At 42.9% G+C, this 12,941-nt stretch overlaps 2 pseudogenes; one reads left to right on the forward strand and one right to left on the reverse strand.

The window, feature by feature from the left end:
* Positions 1–1,272: 1,272 nt before the first annotated feature.
* On the reverse strand, positions 1,273–4,871 carry LOC129079792 (protein SET-like; annotated as a pseudogene).
* Positions 4,872–5,119: 248 nt separating this feature from the next.
* LOC129079794 (double homeobox protein 4C-like) lies at positions 5,120–5,708 on the forward strand (annotated as a pseudogene).
* The last annotated feature ends 7,233 nt before the right edge of the window (positions 5,709–12,941 follow it).

Below are 12,941 nucleotides of genomic sequence, written 5' to 3' on the forward strand. Positions count from 1 at the left end.
AACAGAAAATGTAACCCAGCCGCTGGCTCCTTACCTAGGACTGAATGCAGGGTTGCCATCCCCGGCAGCGACGGGTGGCTCTGCTGGATGTGTCTTTAGTTGAAAACAAAATCATGTCATCAAAGAGCCATTTTCACACATTTAAATAACCAAAGCCACCTAATTTTTTGTCACCACAGAACAATGTTCCTAGGAAACTTACTAACAGGTAGAATTTTTGTAAGAAATTAGTTCTTCAAGTCATGCCAGGGAGTTGAACATTCAGAACTAAATATTAAGTGTTGCCAAGTAAAATCCAAGGGAAGTATTTCTCCTATCCAGCTGCTTCTCTCCTTTCTAGTATTCCATTACCTTATGTCAACGTAAGAATCTCTAAACCTGTAGAGAATTTTGTGTGTACATGTAAATAGTTTTATTATAACAGAGCAACTTGCACGCTTTTAACATTTAAAACTGAGCTTCGTCTTTACTTTCCAGTGAAACAAAAAGAAAATTTAAAAGTAAACAGGAACAAAATTACAAATAGAGTAGAGAAATGTCAACTCCAAATAAGATCCCACAATTCTGATTCTCCCATCGTGTGGCAGGGCTCAGGTCATCGATAGGAAGGAATTTGATTTTAAAAGTGTCATCTTAGATTGTAAGGATGTTCATTGAACATCGCAATTAAACATGCCAAAGGAGGAGCCATGTTGTCAGCATGCCCACTGAACCTGCCCAAACATCTAAAACCCACTCCTCGCTGACCTTCTATAACTGCTCCCCACTTTGTAAAAGGTTTTTTCTTTTTTTAAATAAGAGGAAGTAGACAGATACTTGTTGGCAAATGTTAACTGTCCCTATTCACATAAAGACACAATGTAAACTCTGAGCCCAAAATACAGAAAAAAGAGGAAAAAAGGTAGAATTCTATGTACCACTACACAGGGCCCTAGCACCCTCCAGCTTCCAGCAGAGTTACCGGAGCAGAAGGTTTTTCTTTTTTCCCACAGAGTATGGTGGTGTTGATTACATAAAGTTTTTTTCAAGATAGGAAGGAATAAAAGTGAATTTGGAACAGAAAGGGGCGGAGCTCCCCCCCCCCCCGCCACTGTTTTCTGCTCAAGGCACATTGCCCCCAAATAAGGGGAGAACCATGATGTAAAGGAGAGAAAAGTGACCTCAAAAACAGGGCAACCAAACACGAGGGGAGCAGAAGTGAGAGAGAGACTGCACTTGCTTCCAGGGATTGGAGAGAACTTTAAAAAGAAGATTGGAATCTACCAGTGTTGATTAGTTATCTTCTTCTTCATCTTCCTCTCCTTCCTCCCCTTTGTCATCATCTTCAGCTTCTTTGCCTTCATCCTCATCTCCCTTTTCATCAATATCTTCAAACCCTTTTTTATTTTCCTTCTCTTCCTTCTTCTTCTTCGTGATCATCTTCCCCTCCCCTTCTTCATCATCCATGTCAGGAACCAAGTAGAACTGTAATACATTTGGCCAAATATTATCTTTGATGACTTCTCCTAACTCATCCGCACCTGCATGGGAGTGCTCAGCAAACCAGGTAAAGAAGCTCTCTGGCTCCTCATGCTTTAGTTTGTGTTTGACTGGAAAGTTTCATCAAAACCTTTCCAGATTTCCATTTGATTTCAATGGACGCTGAAGATGAATCACCACTCTCATTCAGATGAAATTCTTTGGGGAGAACTTTATTTTCAAAGTAAGAATTTTCATCAGAATAAAAATCTATTCTGTAACCTGAACTACTTTCTTCAAATTCTGTTACTTCAACTCTTGTCAGATAATCCAGCACCTCTTCATCCTCCTCCCCGAGCAGTGCGGACACTTGTGGATGGTTGATAAATGTTGTTACCCCCAAAACTGAGAATTTTAGCAGTCAATTCTGGCCTTATATGAAAAAACGCTTGGTGGAGTTTGTTATATTTCTGTTACACTTTCAAAATCTCCTCACTGGCTTGTTCATTAAGTCTATTTTATTTTGTACTTCATCAATATGTTCCTTTGCTTCTTGCTGTTTTTTTTCTTCTCCCTTTGGCAAGTCCTGGCCTGGGGGCAGGAGACAGTCTCCATTTCTTCGTTTGGGGTGGGAGCAGAGACTGGCTTTCGGGGCCATGCTGTGAGAAAAGTCCAAGAATCAGACTGCAAGGAAGTTGCATGACTTGAAAAGCTCTGAGAACTCAACCTGTAGAGAATTTTTATAAGAGTTTACTTGAGCCAAACCTGATGGCAGCTTCTGGGAAGCAAGATCTCCAATGCTCTGGAGAGCGACAGTTTTACAGTTTTTTTAATGCATTGAAAATTATGCGCTCTGTTAAGGTTGGTTGCACTTATTTCAAAGGTGTGTGACCTAGGTGCACAGAAACAATGGACAAAGCTTGCTTAAAAACCTTTCACTAAAGAAGCTGTAGGCCTGACTGCCCACCATGATCTGCCCAGCTGGGAATTCATGATTTATTACAGCACCCCTTTTCCATCCACAGTATTGCCTTTTTGTGACAACTCAATCCAAAGGTTGTATTGATGAGCAACCTTTTAGTCAGATAGTGTGGTCTCACGGTGTTAGGAAGGCTCATTCTTAGGAAGTCTCAGTATCAACATCGTCTTATTGAAATGGTGAACCTTTGGGGATGGGTAAGCACTGTAACTGTGCAATGTGAGTTGAGGCTGAATTTTCCCCCAAAGAGAAAGACAGGTCAATGGAAGGCCGTCTTATGGCCTTCAATGCAACTAAAACACTCTCTATCCCATGGAGTATCATGATCCGAGTTTTGCTTTCTGTCTCTTTTCTGTGTTTTGCATCTAGCATAACATTCATATAAGCCATGAAAGGAGTATTAACAGTTATGTATCTTCAGTAATCATACGGGGTTGGACTATATAGAGAAACCCAAAGAACAAGTATAACTATTGTTATGACTAATATTATTAGCACAGGCAAAAACAATCAAAATGAATTCTGAGTTCAACATTAATTTGTTGGCACTCAGACCTTGTCTGTGTCTTTGCATAGCTGTCTACTTCTGATGTCAGTGTCTTCTTCTCCGAAAGGAGTATTTGATGTCCCTTGTCGGTGGAGGCAAGTGTCAGGACAGGGGTGGACGTCTATTAGTGGATAGGTGTCTAGACAGTTCTCTTTCAATGAGGTTGGGGAGTGTCTTTTATTTGAAGTTCTTTCCAATAAATAAAATCTCCAGGTGGCAGCCCGTGATCTTTGAAGTCTTTGTCTCCTGGGAGCTCACTGCAAAAGGAAGTAGTTACCTACTTGGCATTTTCCTGAAGTGATTTTATTAAACATTGGCAATAGTGTATGATATCTCCTTTCAATAATGTCAGCTCATACGTCCTTTCATCTAATTTAAGTCCAGTTTAAGTGCACTGTGATGCATGAAGGAATGCTAAACCCAAAAAATGGAGAGCCAGGGAGCAGAGAAAAACCCAGGGGCAGTCTTGGGTTTCCCATAGTCTCAATTATTTGTTTAATTTACAACCACTGCCTACCCATACAATATATCCTACAAGTTTTTCATTACTGACTTTACAATGTTTTCCCATGCAATTTAACCTAAAATGTACATCCTTTGAGGTGTTCCAGGGGTCCTTCTGAGTCACCACAAAGCTTTTCCCACTTATATGAGATTTTAATGTTTAAAACCTCAATTTGTAATAAAACTTAGGAAGCAAGCAATTAACATTTTTTTAGCTTAGAAAATTTATGAACACATCTTATAACATCTAGAAACATATTTCACAGCATTAAAGTCAATTATTAACATGAACTTATTTTTGTAAAACTGAAAAAAGATAAATATATTTAATATCAATAACTCAAAAGATATGTCTTTTCTACTTAAATCAACAAACTTAAACAAACTTTTATTTACTAAGGACTTGGAAGGCATTAAGGCTAGTTTCTATATTCTTGAAAATTTTAGAATATCTAATCTTTGAAAACACTTGCTTTTAAATTTACTTATTTATTGAATTTTTGTAAGAGTTTATTTGAGCCAAAACTGGCAATAGTTTCCAGAAAGCAAGATTTCAAATGCTCCTAAATTGATTTTAGTAATACCATCTTGAGGTAGAAAATTATCTCACATTTACTGTACAACATACATATATAGACAGACACAACCAGAGAACAGTTAGACCCAAATTTTGTTTTGGAGACATTTACAATTTATATCCATCCTTGACAAGTTCAGTTCCAAATAACCATCTCCCTTTTAAAATAAGGCCATTCATTTTTAATACTTCAAAGAATTGCGTTGACACCTAAAAGACACTGTAGGTTGATCCATTTATCTATATCCTTGTTTTGAAGCTTCAAGAGACCAATCAAATATGCTTTCCATTCATCCTGCCTAATTTTATAGCTGGTTTTTTCTAATTTTATTCACAAAAAGCTTAATTTAGAAGTATCCAAGGATCCTCATCTTGGCCATATTAGTATTAACAGGAGGCTGAGCATCCTGGGGCTGGTTGGCCTGGGAGGCACAATACCCCACGTTCATTTTGAGATCTCCTGAGACTGAGCAAACTTCCAGAATCCTTTTGTGCACATTCCCAGATGAGCCAAATGTATCGTATCTCCCAATAGGACTGCTTCACGCCCTAGAGGAGGCTTTTTTTCAGGTAACCCCACAAAGATTCTTAGGCACAAAGGCATCGGTGCCATCCACTATGGGGTCCAAGGGCTGGGGCTGAGACATGAGGGGCTGGCGGGTGGAGGCAGCGGTATTGCAACCCTGTGGATGGGGCTGTGAAGCTGCTAGTTGGGTGCTGCATGGATGGACATTTCCTACTCTCACCATCCCATTCGGCATCCGACCACCTGCCACCCTTGGGAAGGGCGCCTGGTCACTCCCCATGGCATCCCTGTCCCACACAGCAGGGCCTTGCCACACTCAGGACCCATTCTCCCAGTGTGAACCCTGACAGGTTCCAGAAGTTTTGCTCTCAGGGTTCAGTACTTGACCACACTTGTCTCTGACAGCGGTCCCCCACTTTTGCATTCCACACATTTACCCCACGGGGACAAAAGCAGCTCCCAGCTTCTGCAGGATATTCCTGGACTCCACTGGCTGGTTTGTGTTGTTGTTGCTTTTGCCCCTCACGGATGGTCCTCTGGTCAGCCAGTCTCCTCTGCCCAGTGCTCATGGCCTCCCATGACCAATGGTCCTGGCAGGTACTGTCCGCTTAGCACCTAGACTCTGGCGACTTTCCAACATGGCTAAAACCAGCTCATTGAGCAAGGATCTCAAAGGAGGAGGATTGTTTTGAAGCCCAGTCACAAGGAGGCTTTGCAAACACTGTTTCAACAGAATCCCTACCCTGGTACAGCTACCATAGAATGACTGGCTCAAGAAATTGGCATACCAGAATCCAAAATCCAGATTTGGCTTCAAAAACAATGAACAAGGCATGTGACACAGAACCAGTTGTGGTCCGTGGAGTCTGCAGAAGCAAGCAACTCCGTCAACAGGAAGAGCCACTAGCTTGGGCTCAAGAACGCTTCCCAAAGGAATCCAGGAGGAAGCAGATATCCATATCTCCATCAGAACATGGTATGCACATTCAAGCTTTCAAAAAATAACAGATTCCCTGGCATTAATAAGTACCAGGAAGAATTAGACAACAAGTATTGCAGAATGCAGAATGCAGACCTCGTTCAGAACCGAAGAACTCGGCACCCCGCCCAGAGCTGAAGCGAACCCCTGGTTGCCTTGGCAGAAGGCCCTGACCCCAAGCCTCACCTGTCTCCTCAGCTCAACCAGAGCAGCCTGCCAACTGCTTTCATCACTTTCCTTCCTTGGATCCTCTCGACAGCATTCCATCGTTTGCTGCAGTCGCAGCTTGTTTTCTCTCCTCTGCTTTAATTGTCCCTTGGGTTTTCCCCAGGGCTGTGTTGTCCAGTCACTGTGGGACACAGTGGTAAGGACATGCAGGCTGTGCAGGGAGGAGAGGACCCGCACCTTCCTTGGGCACTTAGGAATCAGTGGCCAGCAGGACAGACCTCTCTCTAGCCCCATGCCGCAGCAATTGCCGGAGACACTGAGCACACCGCAGGGCAGCTCTTAGTTATAAGGCAACATGCAATGTGCAGCCGAGGGCCACGGGTGGTCCTGGCCAGAGCAGCGACATAGGGAAGGGCATTTCTGTGGTCTGCACACACTGGAGTCCTCTCTGCAGACACAACCAGGTCCGTACATGAACCCTCAAGCGCACAGATTTCAGGACCACACAAAAGCATTTCTAAATGGGAACCCTGGGAAGAGGAGCCTCCAGGAGAGCCAGAAGCACCCATCAGTGAGCAAGAACATCAGGCTCTGCTATAAAGATGCCCGGGGCCTCCATTTAGGAGAGGAAAGGCATCATCCCCCTCATCCCAATTCAGGCCTGTTTTCCTGGGCTACTGATACAGAATGACAGGAAGATAATGATCCAGACCGATAGGAAGGAGGAGGATCTGGGAACACTCATAGGGTTTTAGACCAAGACCAAGGCAAAAAGAAGCAGCCATTACTTAGAAACCCAAAAAGAGTATTTCTTCTCTCCCCTGTGAGCAGCATTTTATTGCCTCAATGATGGTTGCCAAGACCCACAAGGCCACTGGAGTCACCATGGGTCCCAGGCAGCGGACACTCTCCCCCAGGCCTAAATGAAAACAAACAAAACATTGTCATGAAAACATTATTTCCTTCCTGCCATTGCCACCCTCTGTGCTCTCTGGGAAATCCCAGAACTGAGACAAAAAGAACGCAAGTAGAATAGATGAGGAAGTTTTTCTTCACGTGGGTTTTGATTCCAGAGCTCAGAAGGCAATCCCGAGGTGAGGTTGGTTTGTATAAAAGGAGGGGATGCTCTGCGTCTTGAACATGTGTCCAGTACCCTGAGGCTTAGCCAAGCTGTCAGTGTGGGAAGAGACAATTGGAAATAACTCACATCCCTGGTTGTGAAAGACTGATTTAAAGGCGAAGTCTCCTTGGCACATTTAAAACAAAAAGAACATGGCAGACAAACTTACAAGAGCAACTCTAAGCCATCACTCAGGAATTTGTATGAATCTCACTCTTTCCATTGTTCTAACATTTTTGCTTCTATGTAAATGCGTATCTGCCCATAATTTTGAACAGTGCTTTAAGAAGAAAGTAACTTTTCTCTGAGCCTCGTAGTGGTCTTCCTTCGTCTGTGTCTCCTTCCTTCCTTTGCTGTTTTTGTTGTTGTTGCTGTATCTTTAAAAAAAAATGTCTCTTGGAATGTTAGCAGAATGTGACTTTCCATTGGTACAATAAAAATATATTTGAAAACTAAAAAAAGAGTCTTAATCACCACCTAAAAACAGTTGAACAAAAACCAGCAAGAGTTTCCTGGACAAGATCAGAACCATGAGGCTTTCCAAGGAAAGGAATGGGCACCTCTCTCTGGAGACGAACCCATTCCAGGGTTCCCTGCCTTTCTCTCTAGGGCTCCTGAGGGCTCCTCTGGGATCAGCTGCATTACCACAGTGGATGCTACACAGCGCCCATCTTTACTACTTCAGATTCAGGGACCCGCATTACTGCCATCGTGCCGTTGGTTATTTGGGTTGGAGAAGCAAGTGTCCTTTCTCTTTTGGAGTTAACAAGAGTTCAGTCTCCCATTTAACTAGGAAAGATTTTGTTCAGACTCTCAGTAAGCAATCCAATTAAAAAGCCAAAATTAAAAGCAGCAAACCATGCTCAGCTCTTTTCCCTGTGTTATCTCAACCATTATCCACCTCAAGGATTTTCTAAGAACAGCTCAAATACATTCAGGACCTGCTGCTGGGAGTCCTGGATTTCAAGAGAAAATTGATCCAAGTTCACTCACCGTGAAGTGGGCAGCCAGTGGAGCACAATGGGTCCCTGCTGATATCTAGCGCCGGGTACAGGTCCGCAGGGCGGTCCTGGGTGGGCTTCTTCAGAACGCTGCTGACTGTGCCAAGTAAATCTCTAAGGCACGTCCCAACCCGTAGAGAATTTTTGTGTTTATTTGAGCCAAAACTGATGACAACTGCTGGGAGGCAAGATCTCCCATGCTCTGGAGAACAACAGTTTCACAGTTTCTTTTATGCATTTGAAATTACGTGCTCTGTTGAGGGTGGTTACACTTATTTCAAAGGTGTGTAACCTAGATGCACAGGAACAGTGTCCAAAGTTTGCTTAAGAACATTTTACTAAGGAAGTTATGGGCCTGGGGCATAAGAGCCCAGTTAGGAATTTATGATTTATTATAGCAGCCCTTTTTCATCCACACTTGCTTTTTCATTGGCTGTATTCTACCTTGTTATTTCTTGGTGTTTGCTATTGTTTATGTTGTTTCCTCATTACTGACTTTTAAAGAAAGAAAAATGACAGACTCTATTGACTTTTCTACTGGTCTGAAAGGGCTTCCTAAAGTAGCACATTTTTCAGTCTTTAATATGACTGTTAATAGAGAACACTGTTAGAACATTTCCTAATATTATTTTTATTCATTCTTCAAGTCAGCAATGAAAGCAGAGAAAAGTCAGCAATATCAGTACTGTGTCCTGGATAAGATCATAAGCTCTAAGGGCCAAGACATCTGAATTTGGAGTCTTGATTCTGCCATTCATTAGCTGTGTGACCTTGTACAGGTTACTTAACCTCTTTGAGCCTTAATTACCTCATCTACAAAATGGAATAATTGAAGCTACTTCATAGGATTTACATGTAAAATAGGCTGAATGCTTGGCACATAGTATGTGCCCAGGGAGTTACTACTATTTAATGAAAATATAGGGGCCCAGAATAGTATCAGACTGAGAGTTGCCTCTTGCTAGGGCATCAGCTGTGTATGATAATGAAACATTTCCACCCTGGCCAGGTAGCTCAGTTCATAGGAGCATTATGGTGATACACCAAGGTTTTAGGTTCAATCCCTGGTCAGGGAACATACAAGAATCAACCAATGAATGCATAAATAAGTGAAACATCAAATGATGTTCCTTTCTCTCCCCCTCTCTTGCTCTAAAAATCAATAAAAGATAATATCAATAAAATACTTTCATGAAGTTCATTGAAACTTTTATTCATTCACATTTATTGAACTCTTACTGCATGAAGAGAGCTTACAAAGTGCTAAGTTGTAGGGGGTCGCTTTGAGTGGTATCAGGAACTATAGTCCCGTGCAAGCTGGGGCCTGGGAGAGGACCGGTAAGCCTTGGCCAGAACACTGGTAATGCAGTTGATAGGCAGGACCCAATAATAACTCTGGGGGCCCCTAGGGGGAATCAGGCCTAGAAGTAAATTACACTCCTTGAAACACGCTTTGTTTCTCCCTGAAGCTCTGTTAATCGTATACCAGATAACCAGCTCAAGGCTGGGAAAGAAACTTACAAAATTCCTGGACCCTGACCAAAATCCTACCTGGTGCCATAATATTTGCTCATCTTGGACCCAAGCAGTTCGGTGTGCCCCTGCCATTGTCTTCTTTAAAGATCACCTATTCTCTGTAAGCTTCAGTTACTGATGTAATTAGATTACCTATACATGCCTGCTACCTATCCCCCACTTGTAACCCTCTCAATAAAAGCCATTGAGCACGGGGGCTCGGGGCATTCTCCTTTGGAGAGAAACACCTTCGCCTTTCCTTGACAGGCAAGCAGTGTCTGGAACGACTCATTCTTTCATCCGTGGCGAACCAGGGGGCTTCACAGGCCGGAGTCCCCCATATCAAGTAAGCTACAACCCATGCTTTCAAGGAATTTACAGTCAAGTAGGGGCATAAGAGAAATATCCAAATAACTTAGGTGCAGATGATAAGAAAGAGCATGCCAATGGAATAAGCAATGAGCTCCGGAGATTCCCAGGATGGAGGGGCTTGGGGTTGCTTCTCAAGAGCCAGAAATGGGCAGTACAGGTAGGTAGGGCTATGCTTGGGGAGGTGACAGAGTCATTTTAGTTGAGGAAACAATACAAACCAAGAATGGAGGTGGTGAGCTGTGCATTCACTCGGGGGACAATGACTTACTTGTTTGACCAAAGCACAGCGTGATGGTGAGAGAAGAGAAGGAAGTAGCGCTCGTTGAACCTAACTGTGGAGACCCCTGAGGACTAAGTAGACCGGGGAGTTTTGTTGTTTGCTTTATTTTTTTTTTTTAAATTGGTGGTGTCAGGGAACCACTGGTATCAAACAAAGTGCTCAAGTCTCTTTCGCTTTCTTCTTCCCCTCTAGCTAAGCCCTCTCTGCTCCCTTTGTGCTATGCTTCTTGAAACTCTTGCCTAGAAACTTTGTCTGAAATTAAGATGTTTCTAAACCCACTGCAACCTGGCTCCTGTCCCATCATTGAATTGGAACTCCCTTATCAAGCACACACGTGATACTCTTGCTGCCACTTTGCAGTCCATATCACATTGACACACTGACTGTTCCTCCTTCCCTGTCGTTTCTTGGCTTCCACAGCCCAGCCCTTCCTTGGATTTCATCCAACATCTCTCATCACCTTAGTGGCCTTACCTGCGTGTGCCCATCCTTATGCCTTGGGGGTCTAACCCCAGGCCTCCTCCCTTCCCTTCTGGCTCTCTCCCTGAAGGATCTTACTGCTTCTCTTCACTTTCACATCTCTTACCACTTCCGCGCTGAGGATACCCAGATCCCTGTCTGCAGCCCAGCCCTCTGTGCTTCTGAACTACATTTCCTCTTATTTTACAGACAACTCCATTTGCTATCCCTCAGGTATTTGATGCCATCGTGTCCAACTGGACTCAGTGGCTTCCACCATCCTACTGTCTCTGTCTAATAAATGGGACCACAACACATGCATTGCCTAAGCTAGAAATTCTGTATCATCACACAATTTTTCCTCTCCTTCACGTCCCACACCCAGGCACTAAAGCTTATTGCTTCTCCTTGCCTGTTCCTTGAGCCCATCCACTTCTCTTCATCTCCATTGTCATGGTCTTCTATTCTCTGCCAGTCCTAAGTGGTCCTCAGTATAGTCTTGTCTTTTCCCTCAATCCATTCTTCACATTGTAATCAAACTGTTTTGTTTTAGTTTCTTTGAAATGCAATGCTGTCCCCCTACTGAAGCCCTGCAGTGGCCTCTGTCACTCTTGGGGACGGGTTGCAGACTCATCACAGTTCACAGGCCCTAGAGGATCCACAGATCTGGCTCTGAAATGGCAACTGGGTTTTATCCTAAGGTTATTTACCCCCTTTGCCCTCAGAATACAAGCCAAATGAGCAGTTGGCAAGACCTTTCATTCCCCGGCTCCTGCCCGTTTCTCCAGCTCAACTCTGGACTCTCCCCCACGTACACTCTGCCCTCCAGTCGTCCTGAGCCTCTGCCAGGTCCTGGAATGTGCCACAGTCTCTCTGTGGCCAGCCTGTGCACCTGCTGCTTCCTAAGCATGGACCATGTGACTTCCCTTCTGCTTTTGTCATTTCCTGTTATTTTATTTTATTTTTTTTTACAATTTCCCTCTTTTATTTTTTATTTTTTCCTTCAGGGAACCTTCCCAGACTTTCAAGACCAGGTTAGGGGCCCCTACCACATGCTGCCATAGCCCCTTCTGTTTCCCATAGCTTTTTTTTTAATAAGTATTTTTATTTTAGGAAGTTTTACTGTGCACATAAATATATTTCTCATTTGAATACTATGTTAACTATCAATTTGGAATAGATACTTTCATCATGCAAGAAAATAAAAGAGATATCTTTAGGAATGTATGATTAAGTTGTTTAGTATATATTTAACTCTAAGAGGCTACTACTTTCTGTTTCCTTAGAACTTATTTTCTATGGTATTGTAGGAATGGATTATTTTGTTTAGGATTTTTTTGTAGAGTGCCACTGGCATAAAATCTGGTTACTGTGGGAGTTCCTACTTGTCCTTACATTTATTGTACCTACTCAGCACGCTCCCCTCAGAGCCAGCTCCCTGACTAGACCCATCTAATTGTGCTCCCGTGTGAGGGCCCACCCCGCTGTCTGCTTTTTGCTTTCTTGTTCTGTGCCCTATGTCTTCAGTGTCGTTCAGCTTGCCCACAGCTTTTATACTTCTGCATTGTGATTGTCAACTCACTTGTCAGATATCCTTTGGATGTAAGTTGTAAGCTCTACGTCTATCTTATTCATTGCCATATTCCCAGCACCATCCACCAGTGTGTGGCATGTGGTAGGTGTTCAGCAAATATGTGTTTGGTGAATGAAGGCATGAATTCAACAAGAGTTATTACAGTAATAACAAGAAATTAGAAACAGTAGCTATTAAATATTGTAATTCAATCACTATTTAATAAGAACCTATTGTGTGCCAGGCACAGGGTTAAGAGACTGATTATGAAATAGCTACCAAAATATGAAAACATGTTTATAATGCAATATGAGGTAAAATAAATACATAAATCAGAATACAAAACTATATATAACAATACTATAAAATATGTAGGACATGGCCTGGTGTTATACAGTGGTTTTTAAGGTTTTCTATTTTTAGTTAAAGGTTTTTTGTTCAAATGAAATTTTATAAGCCCAGTATCTGCTTGATCTAAGGCAGAGGGCCAGGGCTGGGCGCGCTTCTCTTCCACTTGTCTTCTCTCAGCCTCTGCACCCAACACCGCTACCAAACCAAAAAGCAGCCACTGTGGCACGTTCACAGAGGACTGTTTGAAAATCCCCAGAATAGACTCTGGTTAAACACTGCAGTGTAAAAACATGTACTTTCCTTTGATCCTTTCCAAAACACCACTAAAATGACAGCAAAGAAGCCAAAAGTCCAAGGCCACAAAGAGAGAGAACGGGCGATGTGTTGATGTCAGCTTTATTTTTGGAACATGGTCAGGGCCTAGATGAGTGGAGGCTAACCCAGCAAAGCTGAGAAAACTAAAACCCGAGTGTCCACAGATGGGAACTGTTAGGAAGGAAGCCAGTTCATGGCATAGAACCCTGGAAAAGCT

This window comes from Pteronotus mesoamericanus, unplaced genomic scaffold (genome assembly GCF_021234165.1).
Source record: "Pteronotus mesoamericanus isolate MK-2021 breed Mesoamerican mustached bat unplaced genomic scaffold, CSHL_Meso_final contig_82, whole genome shotgun sequence".
Taxonomy (NCBI): domain Eukaryota; kingdom Metazoa; phylum Chordata; class Mammalia; order Chiroptera; family Mormoopidae; genus Pteronotus; species Pteronotus mesoamericanus.